This window comes from Paroedura picta, chromosome 12 (genome assembly GCF_049243985.1).
Source record: "Paroedura picta isolate Pp20150507F chromosome 12, Ppicta_v3.0, whole genome shotgun sequence".
Taxonomy (NCBI): domain Eukaryota; kingdom Metazoa; phylum Chordata; class Lepidosauria; order Squamata; family Gekkonidae; genus Paroedura; species Paroedura picta.
In genome coordinates, this window is record NC_135380.1 from 28,634,651 (window position 1) to 28,650,500 (window position 15,850).

The following is a 15,850-nucleotide window of genomic DNA, read 5'->3' on the forward strand; positions in this document are numbered from 1 at the left end:
AGTGGATCAGATGATGGGAGACATTGAAATCTGTGATCCGATTTCTCACATACAGTTCTGATAATCTTTCATGTGTAGCTTTGGTGGGTGAAACTAAAAGCGATCACATTTTTATCTGTCTCTCTTCAGGGGTATCTGGGCATCATGCAAGTTTCTTTCCTCTTCCTGTGTATCCACAGCAGAGAAGGTGGCTGTCTGAATGGAAACTGTGTTCAAAAAGCACAACACCTCTCTGCACAAAGTTTGGACCCTTTGAAATGTTACAGTTTTGGCATTTGGTGGCCCCTAATGTGTTTTCAAATCAAGTACAGCTTTTCTAACAGTTCTTTATCTGCCCCTTGGTCTGTGTATCATGGAGATGGCTAGTTTAGGCTGTAGGGTCTGCAGCTTTTTGAGTGTTGCTTGATTCAGTACATTACTAAGGACCCAAAGAGGGAAAAACAGCCTTTCACCATCCTTTTCTTGTTACAATTGTAGATTAATAGAGTTTGAAGAAACAGAGAGAGGGTCTTTGGTGCAATCTTCTCCTCTGGCTGCAAAGTGGAACCAAGCCCCCATGACACCTTGCAGTTGAGCTTGTGCTATAGTTGAAACAATGTATCTTTTAAGCCTCCATTTAGGAAAGAATGGTGAAGTTTCACAATGCCTGACTGTTGTTAAGTGTGGCATGTAAATCAAAATAAAGATACAGGGCCATCATTCAGGCTTTCAGGTTAATTAGGGCCATAACTGATATGCTAAAGATTGTGGGTCTCCATCCATGTAAAAGGGTCACACAAGGAGGGAAGAGAGGATCTAACTTTTTGACACTCCATTTTTTTCTAAGCCTAGATTCTCGGCTCAGTTAGCATTTTAAAGAAAAAGTGAGAGTTAACAACAGCACTCTCTCCTCTTATTTTTATCCTGACAACCACGGCCCTGTTAAGAAAGTTTTACTGAGAGAAAGTGACTTGCCTGAGATCACTCATTAGATTTCCATGGCAGAACAGGGATTCAGGTCTGCATTTCCCAGATTCTCATTAGATACTCTAATTGCTGCAATCATGCTAGGAAGTGTAATTTCCCCCCTTTGGGCTCCCTTCTCAATTGGTAGTGTTTCAGGTAGGGTGGGCATGGATTTGAAGGGTTAAATCCCTTTCCAAGCTCAAGTCTGAATCCTGGAAGTAAAAAGGTATGAAGCAATTTTTTAGGGACTCAATCCCTTGGTCCACCAGGGTTGGTATAATCCACTCTAACTGACAGTGGCTTTCCAAGGTCTTAGGCAGACCTGGGCAGTGGTCTTTCACATCACTTTTCAACTGATCCTTTTCATTGGAGATGCCAGGGGTTGAACCTGGGACCTTGTGCATGCCAAGCAGATGCTTTACCACTGAGCCATCAGCCTTCCCCAGCCGTGTTTACTTTTTACAGATTAATTGAGACTTGTGATCTTTAGTGCGTTTTGTCCCTGAAAGTCAGGCTGTGCATGAAAAGATGAGTGAAATGACAGAGGAATACTTTAATAAAACAGGAGAGATGTTAGAGAGAATTTACATTCATTTGGGATCAAGCTCCTCCAGGTCCGTACTATAGCAAAGATGAAGCATTCCTAGAGTGGGAAGGGACCACATACCCATTCTAGTCTTACCTGCTACTCATTGGTAGAAGGGACCACATGCCTTTTTCCATGTGCTTCTGTGGTTATGGACAAATGACAGTTCAAGTAGTGTTCTTCCTTGTATGCAAAGGGAAGCAAGATCCCTGTAGTTGCTTGACTTCAGTCTTGCATTGTCAGCTTAGTAAAGGAGCCAGAAATCTCTATATTCTCACCACTATGTTTTAAACTTGCACAACAAAGGTGCATACTCTGAATCTCTTAATAGGTGAAGATTAACTTACTAGCTATACAGAACAACTATATTCAAGTCCAGTAGCACCTTAGAGATCAAGTTAAAGCTCACTTAATCGGATAGGAACTAGAATGGAGATTTCTGAGTCTCTGTACTCAGAAATCTCCATTCCATTAAAATACTTACAAAAGCAACTTTTCTTGTATACACATACAGACAAATACTATAAAGGTACTATTAGGAATGTACAAGAATACTTTCCGTCTTTAAAACTGTTAAAATACAATAAAAGCAGCTATGAAGATCAGAGACTTAAGTTCTGATCTCCAGTAGTCTGTAAAGAGTTTTCATGCATTGACAAAATCAAGTTTGTTTATCTTGTCTACCATCCCTTAAATCAGGGGTAGTCAGGGCCTCATGGGAATTGTAGTCCATGAACATCTGGAGGACCACAGGTTGACTACCCCTGCCTTAAATGAACACCTGTAGTCAACATGGACATTTGCTGATCTGGTATACTCACAACTGCTGCGTGTCACAGTTGGATGCCCTCTATAGGATAGTCTTCAGATATTTCTGAATTGTGCGCACTACAGATCTTTCATATTCCAGCAAGATGCACATGTTCTTTGGTTACTACTAGTCCTGTGGCACTGGGTTCCATAGGATCTCTCCTTGGAAGCATGCAATTCTTTGCCGGGGTGTGTGTGTGTGTCTGCATTCAAATGCACATTCCATAGTTGCTGGAGATCCATTTCCAAGGCCGAATTTAATTTTCTACCACTTCCTCCCCTGTACACACAGTAATAGGTTGAGGTGGGATGGGGTGCATAGGCAGGGCTGAGTGCAGACTCTGTGCTGATATGCACTGCTGCTAGAGATGAAACTGGACCATTAATTTCCTGGCACAAGAACTTAAAGTAGAATAGGCCTAAGGGGGAATCTATAGTGATCTATGCCATTAAGAAAGACAGATTTTAGAGGATGGTTATGCTTAGTTCTTTGGGGAGCGTTAGTGGTTGGGAGCATTTGTGCAAACCACAGGATATATGTTGGAAGGTTTACTGTTGAGGCAACAGAGATCATAGTAAATGAGGAAGTTTTACTCTCCGTTGCATTGAAATTAAATGTATGGGCACTATATGACCTTTAAACTTTGAGGCCAACAAAGAATTTAAAAAAGGGGGAGAAACCTCTGTAGGAAACCACAAAAGGTACTGAGTACCAGAGCCACATGAAAAGGAAAAAAAGGTTGCTAGACCAGGCTGTATACAAACCAATTAATATTTTTTCTATATAGTGCAAACAGTACAGTGCAGTTAGTGAAAACAGTTGCATAATACAGTGAAGCGTGACCATTAAAGTGTAACAGTTCAGTGCATGACATGGTGAATTATGAAAAACAGTAATGCATAACAATTGATGGTGGGCCAGCTAATGAGGACACTGTTTCGATATCTTCAGAATTGTTACAGTCCCAATGAAGAATGGTCTTGTTCTGTTGTTGTTGTTGCCTGTTGTTTACATCAGCCAATTATAGAGGAAGCTAGGGGCCAAGCCCATTGCATTCAGGAATACAGCAGGCGCTAGATTGGGGACCTGGGAAGGCTGCAGGCTGGAGGCTGCTGGGGCAAGGAACTCACTGGCAAGGGCAGCTCTCACATGGCAGGGATCTGCAGCCTCTGACCCTCAGAAGGAGGAGGGGATGGTCAGGGGTGGGGGATGGAAGTGATTGGCTGGACAGACAGGTAAGCTGGCTAGAGGAGGAGTCAGCACTCGGGGGTGGGACATGTGCCCTGAGTGGGTGTTAAGCACTGAGTGGCACTTAAGCCATGAGACACACTTCTCCTCCAAGGTCTTACCATAAATATTAAGTGGATCAGATGATGGGAGACATTGAAATCTGTGATCCGATTTCTCACATACAGTTCTGATAATCTTTCATGTGTAGCTTTGGTGGGTGAAACTAAAAGCGATCACATTTTTATCTGTCTCTCTTCAGGGGTATCTGGGCATCATGCAAGTTTCTTTCCTCTTCCTGTGTATCCACAGCAGAGAAGGTGGCTGTCTGAATGGAAACTGTGTTCAAAAAGCACAACACCTCTCTGCACAAAGTTTGGACCCTTTGAAATGTTACAGTTTTGGCATTTGGTGGCCCCTAATGTGTTTTCAAATCAAGTACAGCTTTTCTAACAGTTCTTTATCTGCCCCTTGGTCTGTGTATCATGGAGATGGCTAGTTTAGGCTGTAGGGTCTGCAGCTTTTTGAGTGTTGCTTGATTCAGTACATTACTAAGGACCCAAAGAGGGAAAAACAGCCTTTCACCATCCTTTTCTTGTTACAATTGTAGATTAATAGAGTTTGAAGAAACAGAGAGAGGGTCTTTGGTGCAATCTTCTCCTCTGGCTGCAAAGTGGAACCAAGCCCCCATGACACCTTGCAGTTGAGCTTGTGCTATAGTTGAAACAATGTATCTTTTAAGCCTCCATTTAGGAAAGAATGGTGAAGTTTCACAATGCCTGACTGTTGTTAAGTGTGGCATGTAAATCAAAATAAAGATACAGGGCCATCATTCAGGCTTTCAGGTTAATTAGGGCCATAACTGATATGCTAAAGATTGTGGGTCTCCATCCATGTAAAAGGGTCACACAAGGAGGGAAGAGAGGATCTAACTTTTTGACACTCCATTTTTTTCTAAGCCTAGATTCTCGGCTCAGTTAGCATTTTAAAGAAAAAGTGAGAGTTAACAACAGCACTCTCTCCTCTTATTTTTATCCTGACAACCACGGCCCTGTTAAGAAAGTTTTACTGAGAGAAAGTGACTTGCCTGAGATCACTCATTAGATTTCCATGGCAGAACAGGGATTCAGGTCTGCATTTCCCAGATTCTCATTAGATACTCTAATTGCTGCAATCATGCTAGGAAGTGTAATTTCCCCCCTTTGGGCTCCCTTCTCAATTGGTAGTGTTTCAGGTAGGGTGGGCATGGATTTGAAGGGTTAAATCCCTTTCCAAGCTCAAGTCTGAATCCTGGAAGTAAAAAGGTATGAAGCAATTTTTTAGGGACTCAATCCCTTGGTCCACCAGGGTTGGTATAATCCACTCTAACTGACAGTGGCTTTCCAAGGTCTTAGGCAGACCTGGGCAGTGGTCTTTCACATCACTTTTCAACTGATCCTTTTCATTGGAGATGCCAGGGGTTGAACCTGGGACCTTGTGCATGCCAAGCAGATGCTTTACCACTGAGCCATCAGCCTTCCCCAGCCGTGTTTACTTTTTACAGATTAATTGAGACTTGTGATCTTTAGTGCGTTTTGTCCCTGAAAGTCAGGCTGTGCATGAAAAGATGAGTGAAATGACAGAGGAATACTTTAATAAAACAGGAGAGATGTTAGAGAGAATTTACATTCATTTGGGATCAAGCTCCTCCAGGTCCGTACTATAGCAAAGATGAAGCATTCCTAGAGTGGGAAGGGACCACATACCCATTCTAGTCTTACCTGCTACTCATTGGTAGAAGGGACCACATGCCTTTTTCCATGTGCTTCTGTGGTTATGGACAAATGACAGTTCAAGTAGTGTTCTTCCTTGTATGCAAAGGGAAGCAAGATCCCTGTAGTTGCTTGACTTCAGTCTTGCATTGTCAGCTTAGTAAAGGAGCCAGAAATCTCTATATTCTCACCACTATGTTTTAAACTTGCACAACAAAGGTGCATACTCTGAATCTCTTAATAGGTGAAGATTAACTTACTAGCTATACAGAACAACTATATTCAAGTCCAGTAGCACCTTAGAGATCAAGTTAAAGCTCACTTAATCGGATAGGAACTAGAATGGAGATTTCTGAGTCTCTGTACTCAGAAATCTCCATTCCATTAAAATACTTACAAAAGCAACTTTTCTTGTATACACATACAGACAAATACTATAAAGGTACTATTAGGAATGTACAAGAATACTTTCCGTCTTTAAAACTGTTAAAATACAATAAAAGCAGCTATGAAGATCAGAGACTTAAGTTCTGATCTCCAGTAGTCTGTAAAGAGTTTTCATGCATTGACAAAATCAAGTTTGTTTATCTTGTCTACCATCCCTTAAATCAGGGGTAGTCAGGGCCTCATGGGAATTGTAGTCCATGAACATCTGGAGGACCACAGGTTGACTACCCCTGCCTTAAATGAACACCTGTAGTCAACATGGACATTTGCTGATCTGGTATACTCACAACTGCTGCGTGTCACAAGGCAAGAGCAGGTACAATGCAGAAAGGTGACTGCTAGAATGGCTAAACTTTGCTCCTTGACTAGCACATTCCGGAGAGTGAGTGGAATCCATTGATGGGGCCCATAATATCAGAGGTGTTGAGCCCAATGATCTGCCAATGATTCGTCCATGGGGTAATTTAGCTTCTGACTGAGAAAGCTGTTCTGTATCTTCAGACTTGGGACACAAACTTGGAAAGAAAGAGTCTGAAGCTGGATCATCTCTTACCCTAGAATGTCCCAATCTGAATTGACATGATGTTAGAAATCAGGAAGGCTAGCAGAGACTATTTGAGTGGAAAAGGCATCTTCTCTTTCATGCTAATGGTCCTGGGCCTGTTTATGAAAAAAATGACAAATGGAGAAAAAGAATCCTGTTTGCACAGTTTCCAAATTTAAGAAAATCTAAAACTGCTGTTCATTTCTTAAGGATGCCTAATGTATCCATGGCAAAGTCCTAGGATCTCAATGTTTATTTTTATTCCCTGCGCTACTCATCCTTACTGAAAGAAATACAGTAGCTGCAGCTGTTTCCCCTCTTGAATTACTTCTTGGGCTGTCCTGGATTGGTAATACTTTAAAGCAAGTTGGCACTCTTCCTTTCCTTTCATGCTGCAAATCTGCACAGGCACCCTGGCCTCCTCCTTGTCTCTCTTAGCTGGTTTAAAGATTAATGAACCTTCACTTAAATGCACTGCTAGCTTGTCAGGCACTGCCTCGATGGTTTTATGCATTTTTAAAAGGGGATGCAAACATTAGGGAAGCCAAGAATTTTTAAAAATGCAGTTGGTAAAAGGTTGAGACGTCACTCTTAAGTGGATCATGGAAGCCTGCTTACATGCTTCTGTTGCCATCGCCACTTGCTCCAAACATTTTAGGGAGGCAGCAGTTCAAAAAATCTTGGAACACAGTTTACTCCATTTCTACAGCCTCTTATGTATTTAATTTATTATAGTATTGTTTGTTTTTTTTGTTAAAATATTTAGGTACATTTGGCTGCAGGCATGTGATTCCCCTCCCCATGCACACAAGAGTAGAAAGTGCATTTTAAGAAGAATTGTTAATGGTGTGTATACTTATCCTGTTTATTTGCTTCTAGTAAACAGGTTCTTATATCTTATACAGAGCCTGCTTGACCAGAAGCAACCATGGACCAAAAGTGACCATGCATGCATATGTATACCTACAATTGGGATTGGGAACAAAGCCCCTCTCAAGGCAGCTTCTCTGAAGAGCTGTTGCTCATCTCTATCTGGGGTTATTCAGTATAAAGGCAAAGGCAAGGGAGCCATATTAAGTCTAAAGGTAAAAGGTAAAGGTATCCCCTGTGCAAGCACCGGGTCATGTCTGACCCTTGGGGTGACGCCCTCTAGCGTTTTCACGGCAGACTCAATATGGGGAGTCAGACTCAATTTGCCAGTGCCTTCCCCAGTCATTACCATTTACCCCCCAGCGAGCTGGGTACTCATTTTACTGACCTTGGAAGGATGGAACCTTGAGCCGGCTGCTGGGATCCAACTCCCAGGCTCATGGTGAGAGCTTCAGATAGCATGTCGCTGCCTTACCACTCTGCGCCACAAGAGGCTCATATATTAAGTCTACTGGAGCCCAAATAAGTGTGTGCCATAGCACTGTAAAGACTAATCCATTTATTATGGCATAAACATGAATAGGGCAAATGGAGTTCATCAAATGCATGAATTGTTACATTCAGTAGGCAAAGAGATATGCACATACATGCAAATCTATAAACAGCAAAAAGGCAATGAGTGACTTGAATTACCTGATTGCAAAGAGGGGTCAGAAGGCTGTACTTAATCCATAAGATCTTCCTTTGGAAACAGGGCCAGCATGTTAAAAATGATTGACATCTAGCTTGCAGTGAGCACCAGCTTTTGTCCAGCCTAGCAGTGAAGTTCCTGTTCTTTACAGCAGGGGTAGTCAACCTGTGGTCCTCCAGATATTCATGGACTACAATTCCCATGAGCGTTTGCTGGCAGTGCTCATGGGAATTGTAGTCCAAGAACATCTGGAGGACCACAAGTTGAATACCCCTGCTTTACAGGAGTCTTAGCATTTGGGACACTGAAAGAAGTTGCTGGGAACCTTTTACCTCCTCCAGGTCTGGACAAAGGATAACACTTATTAAAACTGGGATAAGTCTGGGATTCAAAGAGCCTTGCAGCTAGTTCTGCACATCCAAGGGGGCTTTGGATGTCTATATTTTTCAGCCAGTAATATCGCTTGAGAGCAGTCTCGAAACTGTTTTCTGACATCATGTTACCTACTATTTTAAGAAGTCAAACACCTCACTGGATACACAAAAGCTCATTTTGACATGTGCCTAAACTGACTTTTTATTGGGTATTCTACCTCCCAAGAACTCAGAGCAGTGTACACGATCCCTTCGTCCTTCACTTTTTCTTCACAACAGTTTCATGAAGTAGGTTAAGCTATGAAAGAACAACTGGCTCAAGTTACCTACTTTTCTTCATCACAGAACAGGAATTTGAACTCAGGCCTTACTGGTCATATTCGGACCAGTATTGGCTGTCCTGAGTTTATTCTGGCCTTAAGCTGCAGAATTTCAAACACAGAGACAAAAGTTGGAATTGGAAAAGTATTTTGAATGCCTGTATATGCTTAAGCCCTTGGATATTTACAATTGGTATTACTAGACCTTAGCACAATGTTTGCCGTTGTCGATCACGAGCTCTTAGCTCACCACCTTGTCAACGCATGGATATGGGGGTCAGCTCTACAATGGCTTGTCTGCTTTCTCCAAGGTTGGGGATAAAGGATTGGTGTTCGGGAGGAATGGTCATACCACCTTGAATTCTAGTGTGGGTTTCCACAATGTAGAATCTTCTCATGCCCTCTAGGCCAGCTTGTTGGGGGTATGGGCTGAGATGTCACCAATGTGCTGATGACACCCAGCTGTATGGCTAAATACTCCCCCCCCTGAATTTCTGACCAGGTCTCTGGGAGCTGTGATAGAATGGTTCCAACAAAGTCACCTGAAATTTAATCCGCTGAAGATGGAGATCACTGTGGCTGGCTAGGAAAGGACCAGGCGAGGAAACATATCTTGATACAGTTCCAGGCTGCACAGATGTCAGAAATTTGGAGATCATCCTAGATGCCTCCATGAATATGGAGGAGCAGGTCACTAGAGTAGCTTCCCTGACATTTTTCTACCTATGGCAAGCAAAGCTACTAGCACTCTACCTGGCTCCAGAACACCTAGCCGCAGTGATCCATGCAATGGTCACCTCCAGGCTAGATTACTGTAATTTGCTGTACAAGGACCTTCCCTTATCCCAGACTCAGGAATTACAATTGATACGGAATGCAGCTGCCCGGATCATCATAAGGTTCATGGAGAACTCATATTTGACCTGTTATCCATCAGTTGCACTGGTTGCTGATCGAGTTCTGGATCATGTTTAAGGTGTTGGTTTTAATTTTCAAGGGTTTATGTGATCTGGGACTTGTGAACCTGAGGGACCACATCTTTGTATATGACCCCTGAAGAGCTCTTCTCTCTGCAAACTCCAACTTGCTTGTGGTCTCTGGCCTCAGAGGGGAGCACCTGGCCTTGACCAGAGCAAGGGCCTTTTCAGCCCTGGCCCCATCCTTGTAGAATGAGCTGCCAGTGGAGACCTGGGCCCTTACAGAACCCCCTAAGTTCCAAAGGGCCTGCAAAATGGCACTCTCCCACTAGGCCTACAATTTAGGCCAAGGACCACACCCTTACCATCTATATGGGCCTCCTACCAGCCCCTGCACATGGGATCACACCCAGGTTGTTTGCCCCCATCCGAGCCAGGCCAGAAATCGGAACGCCATTGACTGTGTGCCTCTGCTCCCTATTGAAAATCTTTGGACAGAGTGAATACGAGAGAAAAATTTGAACAGATAAATGTTTAGGTTTTTACATGTATTTTGTATTCAGGTTGTTATTTTATGAAACTGTTGTAAGCCGCCCCGAGACATCTTTGGAGAGGGGTAGCCTAAAAGCCAAATAAATAAAAATAATAAATACCACCTAGACCCAAAATCAGTATTAGTGTACACACACCTCCAGAAAGTCTTTCCAGCATCTTAGGGCAGGGCAATAGCTCTGTGTGTTTGGCAGCTCCAGTGCAAGAATCTCACGCAGCAGTCCTGGGAAAGGCCTCTGCCAGCGGACTTCACTGCCAAGTGAAGTAGGTGGTTGGTTGGTCTGACACCGGTTCTAGCAGCGTTTTGCCTCACCGCAGATTCGGTTTTTAAAATTCTGCATTCCTGCTAAACATGCTTTTTTTTCGTTGTTCAGCACTGCGTATCTGAAAAGTTGTTGAAAGAGTTCAATTATACCATCAACATCCAACGCCAAAGCACAAGCTACTCTGAGTAGCTTCTTGTCTCTTCTGACCCAGATACACAGTTTCCCACTGTGACGGATGCTGCCAGAGAGTGTCTTGGACAGAGGCCAGAAATTAAAATTATACTGCAGAAGGAACACGATGCGCTTTCACATTTTTGGCTGTGTGTGAGAGAGATGGGAAGAATTACCTGCAAAAGACATTTGGTGTTTGGGGTATGGAACAGGAATGGAAATCTAGGTACAATTAATACTCAGGAGTTCTTGAGCTCTTCTCCCATACTCTCAATAAATGTGTAAGGAAAAAAAACCTAATAGGAGTGGCTTTCCTTTTTTGAAGTGCCCAGACTAGTTGGAGGCAAGTAGGTTTTACCTGAGAAGCTGCATCTTTTAGCCCTTAAAGCTTAAGCTGAAGAGGTTGTAACCAGGGGCTCCTGAAAATGGTTCCACTGGGGATTAGTGGTAGACTGCCAGATTCTCCTGTATTGTTTCTGTTCTCAGTAGTGAGAAGAGGTATGTATGCTTACCTGTGGTCACGCAGCAATGATTGTCGTGCTCTGCACAGCTGATCAGATTTCCAGTGGCCAGTCAGGCCATTCTCCTGGGCAAAAGTCTTACAGGACTCTTCTCACTTTCTAAAAATACTTGGTGGGCAACATGGTACCCCTGAGCAGCACATTGTGGACTGCTGGCTTGAAGGCGTCTAAAGAATTACAGGATTGGCTCCTGTGCAATGATTGCTACTGAATACTTTCGCATGCATTCAGAAACCGTCAATGTTTCCTGCTCCAGAAAAATATTTTATGGGTAAGTCTCCTTGAAGGTTTTTCAGCAGTCTCTAATGGAAAAAGTTTCTAAGCTGGCTCAAGTGCTGCAGGGTTTCGGCCTGCCTAGAGGCCTTTTGTCTCTCTGCTAGGAGGAGGGGCTGGTAGAACAAGCTTTAACAATAATACCTGTCAGACTTGCCCTGCTGCTTAATTAAACGTGGAGGTACTGTTGCCGCCTCTTCAAAATTAACCACAGGTTGTTGAGTATCGGGGTTTTTTTTCCAGTGTGGAAAAGGTCTGGTCCTCTGAGGTACATTGGCGATTGCTTGGACGTTCCACTGGGTTTCCTTCCAGAACATGATACTTCCAGAATCCCTTGCAGAGGTGTGTTTTGATCCCGAGGCAGTGTGCAAGTGCATTCTCTCTGCTAGGACATCTGCTTGGTAATTTCGCAAGGCACCAGATTCTGTTTAGCTGGCTGCTAAGAAGGAGCAGTTTGCTGGCGTTGTTGGTGGCAAACTTCAGGACTAGGAAAAGAATAAGATAGTTTGCTGAGGTTGAGGCAGGAGGGAAGTTGAGGTGGGAATGGGGGACAAGAAGGCTCAGGGCTGAATGTTATTGGTGGAGAAAGCGAGATCAGATGGGACTGTTTTGAGAACTAGCCTGGCCGAGCTCTGAAGATGTGTGGACTGGAAAGACATGTGTATGTATTCTGGAAAAATCTGTAATTAGGGGGGGAAAACACAGGGTTTGGAGGTCTGAAGCCACCTCTTGTGTATTTTATTTCTCTAGAGCATAGGAAGCTCTTGTATTTGAGAATCAGATTACCACAGTGCATTGATTGGAGACTTGGTTGCGCTCTGTGATCCCATCCTGCTCCTTTGTGCAGGAAATAGCCTTTTTAAAAAAAGTTATTACTTGATGGTGTCATATGATAGCAAAGGCAAGATGAGAGGGTTCCCAGGAAAAGGGCTTCTGTGAAGATTTTACTGACAAAGAATGTAGGAGGGCATTATCGTCGTGGGGAGAGATTATTTGTGCGCCAAAAGAATGTCCTGGGGAGTCCTAGGTGGCAGTGTTCTACTTCCGAATCTTTCCGTGCTTTTCTCAGATGTCCATGGCCTGTTTTCTCTCCAGTGTCTTTGGATGCCATATTTACAGCATGCCTAGTTGCCCTTCTTGTCCTCAAAATGAATACCTTCCTACCTCAGCCCTGCCTAGTTTTATCCTGTTCCTTATGTCTAAAAATGCCGGTTTTAGGAGGAGGTTACTCCTGCAAACGGCAGTGACCTGAGTCACTGCCAAATCTATTTAGTGGCGTAAACCAGTCTTTCCCCTTCTCCTTTAATTGTAGGACAAGACCAGCAAAATCCTCTGTGTGCTCTCCTGGCATGTTTGACTCTCCCAGGGACACAATGGTTTAATTATTCTCTGTTGTGTCCCAGCTGCCAAAAGCGCCTTTGCTGCTTTCAAGTTGCTTCTCCTGCTTGGCTGTTGTTGCCAAACAGAGGTTTGATAATCCCTCATTGTTTGGGAGAGAGCACCTCATTTGAAGTGGTTTGATACTCAGGATTACAAGGCGCACCAGCAGAGTACATGCTTGGAGGCAGGGTGGATTTCTGCCTGATTAAAACAAATAGAAACAAAACAACAACAACAATTCTCGTTATTATTTCGATGCCTTCAAAGCAAAAGTGCATATTTGTTGCCTTAGCCATAACAATGTATTGGATCTTACTGGTTCATTCCACCGATGCCAGCACATTCCTCTGGCTCAAGAAGACTTCCGCCAACACTCTAGGCCCTCCCCATCGGGAAGGAGGCTCTTGTGTTGGCAGGACATGCCATGAGGCAGAGGAATGTGCTGATGTCAGTGGAACAGATGGGTAGTATCCAGCCCATTTTGTTTTATAATTGAACGGAATCTTCATTCAACCTTGGGAAGGGGGGGTGTGCAGTAATTTCCTTTGCAGTTCAATATTTTTGTTGCTATTTTTAGAAAGTGATATACAGTGCATTGTTTAATTTGGCTTAACTTATTAATGGCTTGCATAAGGTCTCTTTTCTGACTGCAGCCATGACAGGTTTTTGTAGATAAGCACTGGTTAGCATCAACACGGGCAAGTGCTACTTCTTTCCAGAGTTCCCTTCTGCTTGAGTATAATGTTTGTTATAGTTCCCTTACCGTCACCCCACCTGAAAGCAAATACTCCAGCAGAAGCAAGGGCCTGTAGTAGCTACTGGCAGATCAGTGTTCTCTATGAGGTTAGAGAGAGAGGTGTGTTTAAATATGCAAAGAGACTAAAGCAACAAGATGCTTAAAAGAATGAAATAGCTTTATTATGTAGAGAAACAGCTTTGTAAAGGAGAGAGAGAGAGGCGTGTCTAACTGTTCTGTAGTCATTCTTCTGTTCTGGAGGCAAACAGGGAGGAAATGTGCTCAAAGTAGTAGGAAGTCTCCAATTGAGCCAATCAGGATGCTGGAGGAGATTATTTGGAAATTATCAGGAAATTATTATTCTAACTATGCTAAATCCTTGGATGCCCCCTGTGGGATAGTCTTCAGATATTTCTGAATTGTGCGCACTACAGATCTTTCATATTCCAGCAAGATGCACATGTTCTTTGGTTACTACAGTACTGTTCCAAATGGCGTAGAAGAGAAGTGAAGGGCTGGCCAGCTGGATCAGTGGATTTGCTAGTTACTAGTAGCCCCCAGAATTAAGCCATAATGATATTATTTATTTATTTGTTTGTTCAATTTCTTAGCCACCACTATTGCAAAGCGTCTTGTGGAGGGTTACAATAAAAATAAAACCCCATGTAGATTAAAACATTAAGTGAACATCCAAACTCCAGCGGTGGACATAAAAAATTAGGCTGTATGATAACTGGCAAAGATGTTTTCTCCAGTCCCCCCCCCCCCGCTCCGCTTAAAACAAAAATAGAGCAAAAAGCAGCTTTGTGTACGAGGATCCTAAGTTCAGTTTTAAGGGAGGGGTTTGCATTAAATTCAAACTCACATTTATACCAAGTTACTTTAAAAAGGGATACTATAGCTGAACTTTTAAAAACCCAGAGAAATCTGATTTCTTTACAAAAAAATCTTTTGAAAATCCTTTCTGCTTGCAGGATTGATTTAAGGACGTAAAGCTTTCTTTAGGGTAGCGATCCCCAACCTGTGGGCCGCGGACCACATGTGGTCCTTTGACTAATTGGAGGTGGGCCCCGAAGGACACCTTCTCTCTCCCCCCCGGCCCTTTACTTCATTGATTTGTCATTGTCATGAGTTAAAATTTCCATGAAAATAAAATGTTCCTTATGTTCATTGTTGTGGCGTGTCTGTATCTTATTTTGAAGGGATGTTTAAACATTACCATAGCGATCAGAGAGTGTTAGGGCAGTGGTTGAGAGTAGAGGAGTAAACTACCCCCCCCCCCACCGGGCCTCAGTAAAAGGCATTGAGTGGTCCCCGGCGTTGAGTGGTCCCCGGTGATAAAAAGGTTGGGGACCACTGCTTTAGGGGGTTCCTTGCCCTCTGTAAGTGATTATATCATCACATGGCCAGAGAGATTCCATGGCATGGATTCGTAGATGTGAGCCAACCCATAAGCTCCTGTTGCCATGTGGGGCATTTAGCTCTCTGTATGGAGAGCTCTCTGCAAAAAGGGAGGATTCTTTAACTCCCAGAATGAAGATATTTCTGTGCTGCATCTCACAATGCCAAAGTAAATGAAGCTGTTGCTTCTTTTGCAGGCTGCCTCCTGTGCTTGGAAACCCAGTGGAGCATAGTATTGAGTGGAGCGTGTCTTTCCCTTCCTTATCATTCTCCTTATCTGTCACCATTTCATTCTAAAGCATATCCTGATTTTAAAGCCCCTGTTGCAGGGGTGAGGGATGTTCCCCACATGCAAATGAGATAATGTAAATTCTCAGGCAGAGATTTTGTTTGTACATTCTGAATTAGTTAAAATGCAACTCTTCACCCTCAATTAAAATATACACAAACATTCAATGTTAGGGGGGGCATTGATAAAGGTTGAGAAGAGGGGAAGAATATAGAGGTTGCATGTGTTTGGGGAGGGGCAACAGGAGGGGAGGGGGAAGGATGTGTGAAGAATGGAACTACTTGGGCCTTGTTTACACAAATACACACACACACACACACTGCTTTCAGGTTGCTCAAGCTTCTAGACTCTGCTGCGTTTTCAGGCTTCTTCTGATTGATTGTGACAGTGAAAAGCTTGGATTGTTTAGAATTCTTTTTTTTTTTCATTGAAGCTGAGATTTTTACAGTGTTAAATGTTGCACCAGATGACAGCTACTCAGTTTTCCCATCTGCAAATGGGAATAATGGTGACCAGTTTCACAGGTTTTATTGTTGAATGGAAGACAAGTGATGTTACGCATTTCAGGTGCTGCATTACAGGTTGTAGTAGCAAGAATTTGTAGTGGCTGGTTACATTGGATTGTTTGAGAATGGGGTTGGAGGGAAAAAAATGGGGTAAGGCCTTAATAGCTGAAAGTGCTTACCAACAAGTTGACTTGGAGGTTCACAATCTTGTTGAATCTCTGGGTGCATTTGGAATATTGAGACCAGGCAGTAGGCACCTGTCACAAAATGGC

General features: G+C 43.2%; 1 protein-coding gene across 12 annotated transcripts in view; it reads left to right on the plus strand.

Moving 5' to 3' along the window:
- Positions 1–15,850, plus strand: part of STRBP (spermatid perinuclear RNA binding protein) — a 100,471-nt gene that overhangs the window by 29,712 nt on the left and 54,909 nt on the right. Inside the window, exon 1 of one of the 12 annotated variants that reach the window (XM_077306889.1) lies at positions 10,427–11,608. The exons of the other annotated variants lie outside the window; for them this stretch is intronic. The gene's annotated coding sequence lies outside the window, so the exon portion shown is untranslated. Of the gene's footprint in view, positions 1–10,426; positions 11,609–15,850 lie in introns of those variants that run through there. 12 annotated transcript variants of the gene reach the window in all.